We start from the raw sequence: 12115 nt of genomic DNA on the forward strand, positions 1-12115 counted from the left end.
AGAATGGTTCTAGGCTGTGGGATTTTACCTTCAAGGTTAGGTTGGAGAAGCTGGGGTTCTTGGAGCAAAGGCGATTGAGAGGAGATTTGTTAGAGATGTACAAGATTATGACTAGTTTGGATAGGGTAGACAAGAAAGGCTGTTCCCATTGGCTGATGATATAAGCACTAAGGGACACCGGTTTCAGTTTTTGAGCAAGAAATGCAGGAGGGATGTGAAGAGGAACATTTTTATGCAGCAAGTGGTAATGACCTGGAACTCGCTGCCTTCAGGAATAGTGGAAGGGGAGACGATGAATGATTTCAAAAGGAAGTTGGGCATTTGAGGGAAATAAACTTACAGGGCTACGAGGATAGAGCCGGGGAATGGGACTGACTGGATGCTCTGCAAGGAGCCGACATGGACTCGATGTCTTAATTAGATCACCTCTCATTCTTCTAAACTCCAAGAATATAGGCCCAATTTACTCGGCCTCTCATCCCAGGGACCAATTTAGTAAATCCTCGCTGTACCACCTCCAGTGCAAGTATATCCTTTCTTAAATGTGGAGACCAAAACTGCACACAGTATTCCACATGCGGTCTCACCAAAGCCCTGTACAATTTTATTAAGACTTCTTTATTCCAGCACTCCAATCCCCTTGCAATAAAGGCCAACATGCCATTTGCCTTCCGAATAGCCTGCTGTACCGACATGTTAACTTTGTGCGTTCCTTGTACGAGTACCCCCAAGTCTCTCTGAACATCAACACTTACCAGTTTCACACCTTTTAAAAAATATTCTGCTTTTCTATTTTTATGACCAAAGTGAACAACTTCACACTTCTCTACATTATACTCCATTTGCCATCTTGTTGCCTACTCACTTAACCTGTCTATATCTCTGTTGTCCCCGCAGCTTACTTTTCCACTGAGCTTTGCATCATCAGCAAACTTAGATACATTACTCTGTCTCTTCATCCAAGTCATTAATATAGAGTGTAAATAGCTGAGGCCCCAGCACTGATCCTTGTGGCACTCCACTATTCACTGCCTGCCAACTTGAAAATGCCCCATTTATGCCCACTCTCTGCTTCCTATCCATGCTAATATATTACCCCCAACACCATGAGCCCTTATCTTGCCTTTTAATCTTTTATTGGCACCTAATCGAATGTCTTTTTGGAAATCCAGGTATACTACATCTACTGGTTCCTCTTTATCTACCCTACTAGTTACATCCTCAAAAAACTCTAATAAATTTGTCCAACAGGATCTTCCTTTAGTAAAACCATGCTGACTTGTTCTAATCATACTATGCTTTTCCAAGTGCAATGTTAAGACGACTTTAATAATAGTTTCCAACATGTTCCCAACGACTGCTGTTAGGCTAACTGGCCTGTAGTTCACTGTTTTCTCTTTACCTCTGTTCTTGAAAAGTGGTGTAACATTTGCCAACTTCGAATCTGATGGGACCATTCCTGAGTTCCAAAAGTTGATGTCAAAGTTGAGCAGCTTCACCTCACCATTGAAATGCATTGAATGACGTGAGTTTGTTGTACTTGTGCAGTAAACACCAACTGAACTTGCCACAGAAAGAGAATTTTTGTTATGATAGGCATTAATATCCTTTTAACAACATGATCATTGTTACTAACAGCAATCAACCTCTTTGGCACTGAAAAATAACTCTTACAAATTATGAGTCTCATTCCTTCAGGTATTAATCATTGGAGATTTTAAATGTCAAATTTAATTTTCCTTTTCCTTTGTCTTCTCTTTCAATCCAGTCATTCCCTCTTTATTTCTCTTTCTGTTCCTAATTTGACATTAAATACACCCACTGTAATTTACACTTTCTTCTCAAGCTGATTGGTAAAATAGAAATACAGTTATTGCTATGTTTACTCAGTTCCCTGATGCCCTGTTTCCCTCACTGCACCGTTATCAGCTTGCACTTCTCGCAACTTGCCATGCAAACAAATTTAAAGCCTAAAGGTGCACACACAGGTCACTAGATACACTGCTACAATAGGCTCTGGGCCAATAATAGCAAAAGTCTCCATCAAACCTCTATTTACTGCTAACTTATGTGCTTCTATCCCATGTGATACCCCCAAGCCCTGGCAATCCAATCCAAATCTTATTTATGCTTATATAGTGTTGCCCTATACATGTGGGTTTTGAAAAGGCTGCATTAGAGTTATAAAGGGCTTAATTGATGGTGTTATGACCGAGGCGGGAGTAATGCACTGCAATTCAGTCCCATTACTCCACAGGTCACTGCATATTGTTAAAGTTTGCTACCTACTGGAATTTAGCCAAATTAAACACTTTATTAACCCCCAGAATAAAACACACCAAACCAGATATCTTTAAACAACAACAAATTAACTATTAATAAACTAAATCTTAAACAATGCTGAGATAAATCTATGTCTGAAAAGACTTTATAACTTCTTATTCCTCTTAACCCTCATGCACATACATTCAAAAAAACAACAGTTAATCGTTGTTTTTTTAAATGATGTCTGAAATTGGAGCTGTTTCTTAGAAATAAAATAACTGGGTTGTAAGTCCTGGTGTTACTTTCCCAGAGTGGTGAGGTGTCCTAAAGTCGAATAGTCAGATACCACTTGAGGTCTCCAGGCGAGTTTGATGAACAGTCTGGAATGGATAAGTGTTCACAGCACTTCGGTTGCAGTAGGTGCTGCACTAATCTTTCAACAAGGAGTATAGCAACAGGTCTATTTGGATTTTGAATTAGCAATTTATCAGTAGAAACTTTACTGAGTTTTCAGAACTCCCAGAAATGCAGAAGGTAACAAAGTCACTCCTGAGGCAGAGACTTCTCAGAAACTGGAAGTAAAAAGGAATTTGTTATCCCCAATAATGCAAAGATTCCTTTCCGGGTGAAACACAGCCTGTAGGCCAATGTAGATTTTCTGTTGAGAGAGACAAGTTCTTCCTTCAGGGGAGAGCACGCTTTGCTGGTCTCCAGATCAAACCGGTTCTAGCCAGTCTTTATACACAGTCAAACTGATACAATACAGCACGTGATCCCTCTCTCTTGCTGTTGCCTAGGAAATGGGCTTGCAGCTCGCACACTGTTCCCAGAGAATATAAAAACTTCTCTCAGTCTAAAAGGCACACAGACCCCACTTAGTTTTTAAACAGAGGGGAAAAATCACTTCCTGACAATGGATAAATCCTAAATTAGGACACCAATCTAAGATTTTTTAAAAATTCATTCATGGGATGTGGACATCGCTGGCTAGGCCAGCATTTATTGGCCATCCCTAATTGTCCTTGAGTAGGTGGTGGTGAGCTGCTGCCTTGAACCGCTGCAGTCCATGTGGGGTAGGTACACCTACAGTGCTGTTAGTGAGTTCCAGGAATTTGACCCAGCAACAATGAAGGAATTGCAATATAGTTCCAAGTCAGGATGGTGTGTGGCTTGGAGGGGAACTTACACATGGTGGTGTCCCAATGCATCTGCTACCCTTGTCCTTCCAGCTGGTAGAGGTCACGGGTTTGGAAGGTGCTGTGTAAGGAGCCTTGGTACATTGCTGCAGTGCATCTTGGTACACACTGCTGCCACTGTGCGTCGGTGGTTGAGGGAGTGAATGTTTGTGGAAGGGATGCTGATCAAGCGGGCTGCTTTGTCCTGGATAGTGTCCAGGAGAGATAACGTATGTTAATTGGAGCATGGATTTGAACTTATATAGGTGGATGAGGGTTCATGGTACACATCTGTAAAATGGATTGTTAGGCATTACTTTGGTTTTCAGGCCCTCTCTTTTATTTTTGATGTACCCAAACATTATGTATTTCTCAGCTGCATTGATGTGTACCATGTGTTACGACCAGGTGAGACAGAGGGGTAGGGGTTCGCTTTTGTCCTTCACCCTGCTCTTACTGTAACAGGGTTTATTTTTAAATACTGTTTTTAGCTCCCCCTTGGTGAATTCTTGTTCTCTGCTTTCCAATTATAAGGCAAAGAAACCAGCACAAACAGGCTTTCTTAGGTTGAAAGAAGAAAAGTAGAAATTTATTAAACTTAAACATAAAACTCTACTTCGGTTGATGCCTCCGGATACATGACATGCCCACGTTAGCATGTATACGCGATTGATATGCAGGCCCCCACCTGCCAAGAATGAGGCACATTAATTTTGCCACAGACATGAAGTTTCAAATTGTTGCTGGGAAGAAGAGATGGCCTGTTACAAGGGGTTGCCAGGCCTCTGGCTGGAGAGACATTTTTGCATATTAACAGACAGTGCTTGTAGACAAAGGAGCTACTCCCTGCTCCAATTCATAAGAACATAAGAAATAGGAGAAGGAGTAGGCCATTCAGCCCCTCAAGCCTGTCCCGCCATTCAATAAGATCATGGATGATCTGCCCCAGACCTCAACTCTCCTTTCGTGCCTGCTCCTCATAGCCTTCAACGCCCCGATATTTCAAAAATCTATCTACCTCTTTAAATACTTAAAATGATCTAACCTCCACAACTCTCTGGGGTAGAGAATTCCAGACATTCACCACCCTTTGAGAGAAGAAATTCCTCCGCATCTCAGTTTTAAATGAGAGTCCCCTTATTCTGTAACTATGTCTCCTAGTTCGAGATTCCCCCACTAGTGGAAACATCTTCTCAACATCTACCCTGTCAAGCCCCCTCAGAATCATGTACGTTTCAATATAATCACCTCTCATTCTTCTAAACGCTAATGAATAAAGGCCTCACCTGTTTAGCTGTTCTTGATAAGTCAACCTCTTCATCCCAGGAATCAGCCTAATTAATCTCTTTTGAACTGCCTCCAATGCCAGTATATCCTTTCTTAAATATGGGGACCAAAACTGTACACAGTACTCCAGGTGCAGCCTCACCAACATCCTGTGCAGTTGTAACAAGACTTCCCTGTTTTTAAACTCCAAACCCCTAGCGCAGTGGTTAGTACTGCAGCCTCACAGCTCCAGAGACCTGGGTTTGATTCTGGGTCCTGCCTGTGCGGAGTTTGCAAGTTCTCTCTGTGTCTGCGTGGGTTTCCACCGGGTGCTCCGGTTTCCTCCCACCTCCAAAAGACTTGCAGGTTGATAGGTAAATTGGCCATTGTAAATTGCCCCTAGTATAGGTAGGTGGTAGGGGAATGGTGGGGATGTGGTAGAAAATATGGGGTTAGTGTAGGGTTAGGATAAATGGGTGGTTGTTGGTCGGCACAGACTCGGTGGGCCGAAGGGCCTGTTTCAGTGCTGTATCTCTAAATAAATAAAAATAAAGGCCAAAATTCCATTTACCTTCCTAATTACTTGCTGCACCTGCATACTATCCTTTTGTGTTTCATGCACAAGAACACCCAGATCCCCCTGTGCTGCACTTTTTTGGAGACTCTCTCCATTTAAATAATAGTCTGTCTTTTAATTCTTCCTACCAAAATGCATGACCTCACACTTTCCTACATTAAACTCCATCTGCCAAGTTTTTGCTCACTCACTCAACCTATCTGTATCCCCTTGCAGATTCCTTATGTCCTCATCACAACATGCCCTCCCACCTATTTTCATATCGTCAGCAAACTTGGATATATTACACTCTGCCCCCTCCACCAAGTCATTAATATAAGATAGTAAATAATTGAGGCCCTAGGACTGATCCTTGTGGCACTCCACTAGTTACGTCTTTCCAACCTGAAAAAGACCCATTAATCCTGACTCCCTGTCTTCTGTGAGTTAACCAATCCTCAATCCATGCTAATACATTACCCCCAATACCGTGAGCTCCTATCTTGTGCAATAACCTTTTATGTGGCACCTTATCAAATGCCTTCTGGAAATTCAAATACACTACATCTACCGGTTCCCCTTTATCAACTCTGCTTGTTATTTTCTCAAAGAACTCCAGCAAATTTGTCAAACATGATTTCCCTTTCACAAAACCATGTTGACACTGTTTCATTGCGTTAAGCTTTTCTAAATGTCCTGCTATGTCTTCCTTAATAATGGACTCTAGCATTTTCCCAATGACTGATGTTAGGCTGACTGGCCTATAGTTTCCTGCTTTTTGTCTCCCTCCCTCTTGAACAGGGGCGTTACATTAGCGGTTTTCCAATCCGCTGGAACACTCCCGGAATCCAGTGAGTTCTGGAATATTTCGACCAATGCCTCCACTATCTCGGCAGCCACTTCCTTTAAAACCTTGGATGCAGGCCATCAGGTCCTGGCGACTTGTCTGCCTTTAGTCCCATTAGTTTGTCAAATACTTTGTCCCTCGTGATAGAGACTGTTACAAGATATTTCCTCACATTAGCTCCTTGCTTATCTGATATCTGTGGGATGTTTATAGTGTCCTCCACCGTGAAGACCGATGCAAAATATTGGTTTAAATTATCTGTCATTTCCCTGTTCCCTGTTATCAACTCTCCAGTCGCATCCTCCAAGGGTCCCATGCTCACTTTAGCTACTCTCTTTTTATATACCCGTAGAAGCTCCTGCTGTTTGTTTTTATATTTCTTGCCAATTAACTTTCATAATCAATTTTCTTCCTTTTTATTAGCTTTTTAATCATCTGCTGCTTGTTCATAAAAAGTTCCCAACCCTCTGGCCTACCACTATTTTTCGCCGCTTTGTATGCCTTAGTTTTTGATTGGATACTCTCCTTGACCTCCTTCGGTAACCATGGGTGGTTCATCCTTCTCATCGAGTCGTTTTTGACTGGGATAAATTTTTGCTGAGTTTTAAGAAATATCTGCTTAAATGTCTGCCACTGTTCATCCACTGACTATTTTCCCAGCCCATTTTAGACAACTCTTTCTTCATATCTCTGTAATTGCCCTTGTTTAAGTTGAGGACACTGGTTTGAGACCCGAGTCGCTCGCCCTCAAACTGAATTTGAAATTCTACCATGTTATGATTGCTACGCCCTAGAGGATCCTTAACTACATTATCTCTTATTAATCCTACCTCATTACACATTACTAGATCTAAAATAGCCTGTTCCCTGGTAGGTTCTGCAACGTATTGCTCTAAATAACATTCCCTGATGCACTCTACAAATTTGTCTTCCATGTTACCTCTGCCGATCTGATTTGTCCAGTCAATATGCAGATTAAAATCACCTATGACAGTTGTAGCGCCCTTCTTACATGCCTCTATTATTTCCCGATTTACACGTTGTCCTACAGTGAGACAACTCTTTGGGGGCCTATAGACGACTCCCACCCATGACTTCTTCCCCTTGCTATTCCTTATTTCCACCCACGATCCATTGCACCTATATCACTACTCACCACCGCACTGATAGCTTCCTTTATTAACAAAGCTACCCCACCTGTTTTTCCTTTTGGCCTATTTTTCCAGAACGTCGGATACCCTTGAATATTGAGTTCCCTGTCTTGGTCACCCTGCAACCACATCTCTGTAATAGCTATCAAGTCATACTCATTTATTTCTATTTGTGCCGTCAGCTCATCTATCTTGTTACAAATACTGCGTGCATTCAGATAAAGAGCCTTAAGCTTTGACTTTTTACCATTATTACTCATTTTGCTTCTAATTTCTGCTGCACTCTTCTGCTTATATTTTCTGCCCGTTCCTGTCACACTTTGATTACTGTTCGCCTTTTCACTACCCTGCACCTCTCCTCTCTCGTTTCTTTTTGATTTTTTTAAATTTCCCTTCAATTGAACCCTCCCCCATCATTAATTAGTTTAAAGTCCTATCTACAACCCTAGTTATACGATTTGCCAGGACACTGGTCCCAGCATGGTTCAAATGAAACGCGTCCCAACGGAACGGCTCTCCTTCCCCAGTACTGGTGCCAGTGCCCCATGAATTGGAACACCAATCTTTAAGCCCCACGTTTACCTCTCTAATCTTATTTACCCTACGCCAATTTGCACGTGGCTCAGTAATCCGGAGATTATTACCTTTGAGGTTCTGTTTTTTAATTTAGCCCCAAGCTGCTCATTGTCCATCAGCAGAACCTCTTTCCTAGTCCTACCTATGTTGTACGTTCAATTCATAAACAGACATGGTCAGACCAGTTAGTCACATGACCAACTGGCAGTTGCAGAGTTTGAACTGAGAGTTTTAAATTGGAGAGCCTGCAGAAAGCTCTTTGCTCCTGGATTGAAAAGACCTCCTGGCTGGCTCGCCACAGCCTCTCCTGTCTGTTCCCATCTCTTTCTCACGGAACTCCAAAAACCGACTGAAGACACATGAAACCCCAAGAGAGAAAAGTCTCCTACAGTGAACAAAGTTTAAGAAGAATACTGTGCCCCAACGAAAAGCAAGATCCACCTACAATCAAGGACTATACAGTGAGCTCAAAGAACCGTAACAACAACTCTTCAGATATTGCCTCCAACCTTTCCACTTTAATATTTTTTCTGCTCTTTTCTGTCTCTATTTGCATGCGTGTATCGCGTATGCATGCGAGCATGGGCACGATGTGTATCCATAGGCGTCAACTATATTAGAGTTTAAGTTTAATAAAATTTCACCTTTCTTCTTTAAAACTAAGAAAGCCTGTTTGTGCTAATTTCTTTGCCTTATAATTGGAAAGCGGGGAACAAGACTTCACCAAGGGGGAGCTAAGAACATGTGTGTAAAAAAATAAAACCCTGTTACAGTAAGAGCAGGTGAAGGCTGAAAGGGAACCCTAGACCTCTTTATCACCTGGTCGTAACACGGTAAATACATGCAGATAGAGACAGAATAGAGCAGAAGAAATAAAGTGGAAAAGGTTGAGACAATATTTGAGAGTTGTTGTTACTGTTCTTCGAGCTCACTCTAGAGTCCTTCTCTCATTTGTCTGTGGGTCAATTCCAGATGCTAGCACCCAAATTTCTGTTACAACCAGGTGAGAAAGAGGTCTAGGGTTCCCTTTCAGCCTTTACCTGATCTTACTGTAACAGAGTTTAATTTTAAACACATTGTGTTTTTAGCTTCCCCTCGGTGAATCCTTGTTCACCGCTTTCCAATTATAAGGCAAAGAAACTAGCACAAACAGGCTTTCTTAGGCTTAAAGAAGAAGAGTAGAAATTTATTAAACTTAAACTTAAAGCTCTAATTCGGTTGATACCTACGGATACACGACGTGCCCACGCTAACATGCATACGTGATACACACATGCAGATAGAGACAGAACAGAGCAGAAGACATTAAGTGGAAAAGTTTGAGACAATATCCGAAGAGTTGTAGTTATGGTTCTTCAAGCTCACTCTAGAGTCCTTGATTGTAGGTAGATCTTGCTTTTCATTGTGGCCCAGTATGCTTCTTAAACCCTGTTTGCTGTAGGAGACTTTTCTCTCTTGGGGTTCTTGTGTCTTCAGTGGATTCAGAGGCTTGTGAGAAAAAGATGGAAGCAAACGGGAGAGAGATCTTCTCAGTCCAGAAGCAAACAGCTTTCTGCCTAAACTGTTTGAACAAATTCAAAAAACTCAGGTTTCCCAGTGGGTTAGTCATGTGACTATCTGGTTTGACCATGTCCGTTTGTGTATTCGGCCATCTTAGCAGTCAACCTGGAATGCGAGCTCCTCCACCTTCAACATCTGGTGATCAAAAGTCCATTGTGGGTTGAATGTGTCAGGGAATGGCTGCTTTGTCCTTCCAAACACTGTCTGTTAATATGCAAATGTATTTTCCAGCCACGGCTGATCTGTTCAACAAGTCCTTTATGGGTGGCACAGTGGTGCAATGGTTAGCACTGCAGCCTCACAGCTCCAGTGACCTGAGTTTGGTTCTGGGTACTGCCTGTGTGGAGTTTGCAAGTTCTCCCTGTGACCTCATGGGTTTCTGTCAGGTGCTCTGGTTTCCTCCCACAGCCAAAGACTTGCAGGTTGATAGGTAAATTGGCCATTGTAAATTGCCCCTAGTGTAGGTAGTGGTAGGACAATGGTGGGGATGTAGTAGGGAATATGGGATTAATGTAGGATTAGTATAAATGGGTCGTTGCTGGTCAGCACAGACTCAGTGGGTCGAAGGGCCTGTTTCAGTGCTGTATTTCTCTCTCTCTCTCTCTCCTTTCTTCACTCCAGTAACAGTTTCAAATCAACGTTCATGACAAAATTAATGTGCCTCATTCTTGGCAGCTAGGGGCCGAGCATGACACCTCATTTAGTTGACAAGTTGTTACTACCAGGTGTGAAAGGTGTCTAGGGGCCCTTTTTAGCCTTCATGTGGTCTTATTGTAACAGGGTTTAATTTAAACACACTGTGTTTTGAGCTCCCCCTTGCTGAAACTTTGCCTTATAATTGGAAAGTGCTGAACAAAGAAATGAGCATAAGCAGGTTTTCTTAGGTTAAAAGAAGAAAAGTGAAATTTTATTGAACTTAAACTCTAATTCAGTTAACGCCTACGAATACACATTGTGCCCCACGCTAGTATGCAACGCGATATGCACATGCAAATTGTTACGACCGACCACTCCAGTCAAAGCCCCCAATCAAAATATACCATTCTGATTGTGGTGGGAGAAACGCACTGTTAATTCAATCCCGTCCCTCCACAGAGCGCCTAATATATCATTTTAAACTTTCCAAATTAAAGAAAGACCCAGCCAAATTGTACCATCTATTAATCCCCGAATGAGGCTAACCAAACCAGGTATCTTTAAATCAACAAATTAACTGTTTAATTAGAAAAACTAAATTCTTAAACACTACTAAGATATAAACAACATTTAAAATAGAAATGCTGGATGTGGAACAGTCCAAGGTTGCTTGAAGTCCTTACAGCCATCCGAAGGAGAAAAAAAAGTTCTTCTACAGTAGAACAGTCCGTAATCTAATCCAAAAGTTGAAATTGTTGCTTTCTTTCTCCAGCGATGAATTTCAACAATTAACAACTTGCAAACACTTTTTGATGAATCAATTTGGCTTTAGAATATTTTTAAGGGATAAAAGATTGTCACAGTCCAACTTCCCTTCCTTCAGTTTACATTATCAGAGATCTCTGTTTTGGCTTGACATTTTAAAATTTTGAGAGAGAACAATAAATAAAGACTAAATTCTCTTCCTTCCGTTTAAATGGTCTGAGACCACTCCTTTCAGGTGCTAACACACAGCTGTCCGTCTGTTTCTCTGAGTTAGAACAGTCTGTTTCCACTATAAGCCAGTTCAAAATTAAATTGTAACAATGTATCTCTCGATCTCTGGTCCTGAATGGTTGTATCCCAGGCAATGAGAATGCACTCTTTGACACACAGTCTCCGAATGGCTATATCCCGGTGCAATGTGAATATATTCTTTGACTCAGTTTTTACAGCTTGCTGCCTGAAAGCAGTATAGCTCCCTTTCCAGCCTTAAAGGCACACTGCATTCTTCCCAGAAAAAAAAAAACTACACGATTATAACAAAATAGAGACAGCAAATTGCAGAAGAAAAATAGTGAAGAGGTTCGAGGCAATCTCTGAAGAGGGGTTTTTACTCTGCTTCAAGCTCGCTGTAGAGTCCTTGATTGTAGGTAGTCTTGCTTTTCGTTGGGGCGCAGTATTCTTCTTAAACCTTGTTCACTGTAGAAGACTTTTCTGTCTTGGGGTTCATGTGTCTTCAATGGGTCTTCGGTCCCGTGAGAAAGAGGTGGGATCAGACAGGAGAGAGGTGTTCTCAGTCCAGGAGCAAGCAGCTTTCTGAGTTTCAAACACTCTGTGGCAATTTCAAATTGAAACAGCCAGTTAGTCATGTGACTAAACTGGTCTGAACAGGTCTTCTGTGTATTGGAGAAGCAGGGACTGGGTCCTTTCTTCCAACACTGTCTGCTAGTATGCAAAAAAGATCTTTCCGGTGAGGGGCCTGGCAATTCCTTGTGATAGGCCCTCTTTTATTCCCAGCAACATTTTCAAGTTTTTAATGCTCATGTGGTGAAATAATGTGTGCCTCATTCTGGGCAGGTGGGGGCCTGCATGACAAAGTAGAAGAATTAAATATCACTAATTTTCAAGGAATATTCATCCTAAATCTTATGAGCTGCAATTCAAGGCTAAACAGGTTGGGTCTCTTGAAAAGAGAAGACTGAGGGGTGACCTAATAGAGTTCTTTAAAATTCTGAAAAACTTAGAGTAGACACAGAATGTTTCTACTTCTGGGAAAATACAAAACTAAAGATCATCAATATAATATAGTCACCAAGAAATC

The sequence above is a fragment of the Heterodontus francisci genome, chromosome 31 (genome assembly GCF_036365525.1).
Source record: "Heterodontus francisci isolate sHetFra1 chromosome 31, sHetFra1.hap1, whole genome shotgun sequence".
NCBI lineage: Eukaryota > Metazoa > Chordata > Chondrichthyes > Heterodontiformes > Heterodontidae > Heterodontus > Heterodontus francisci.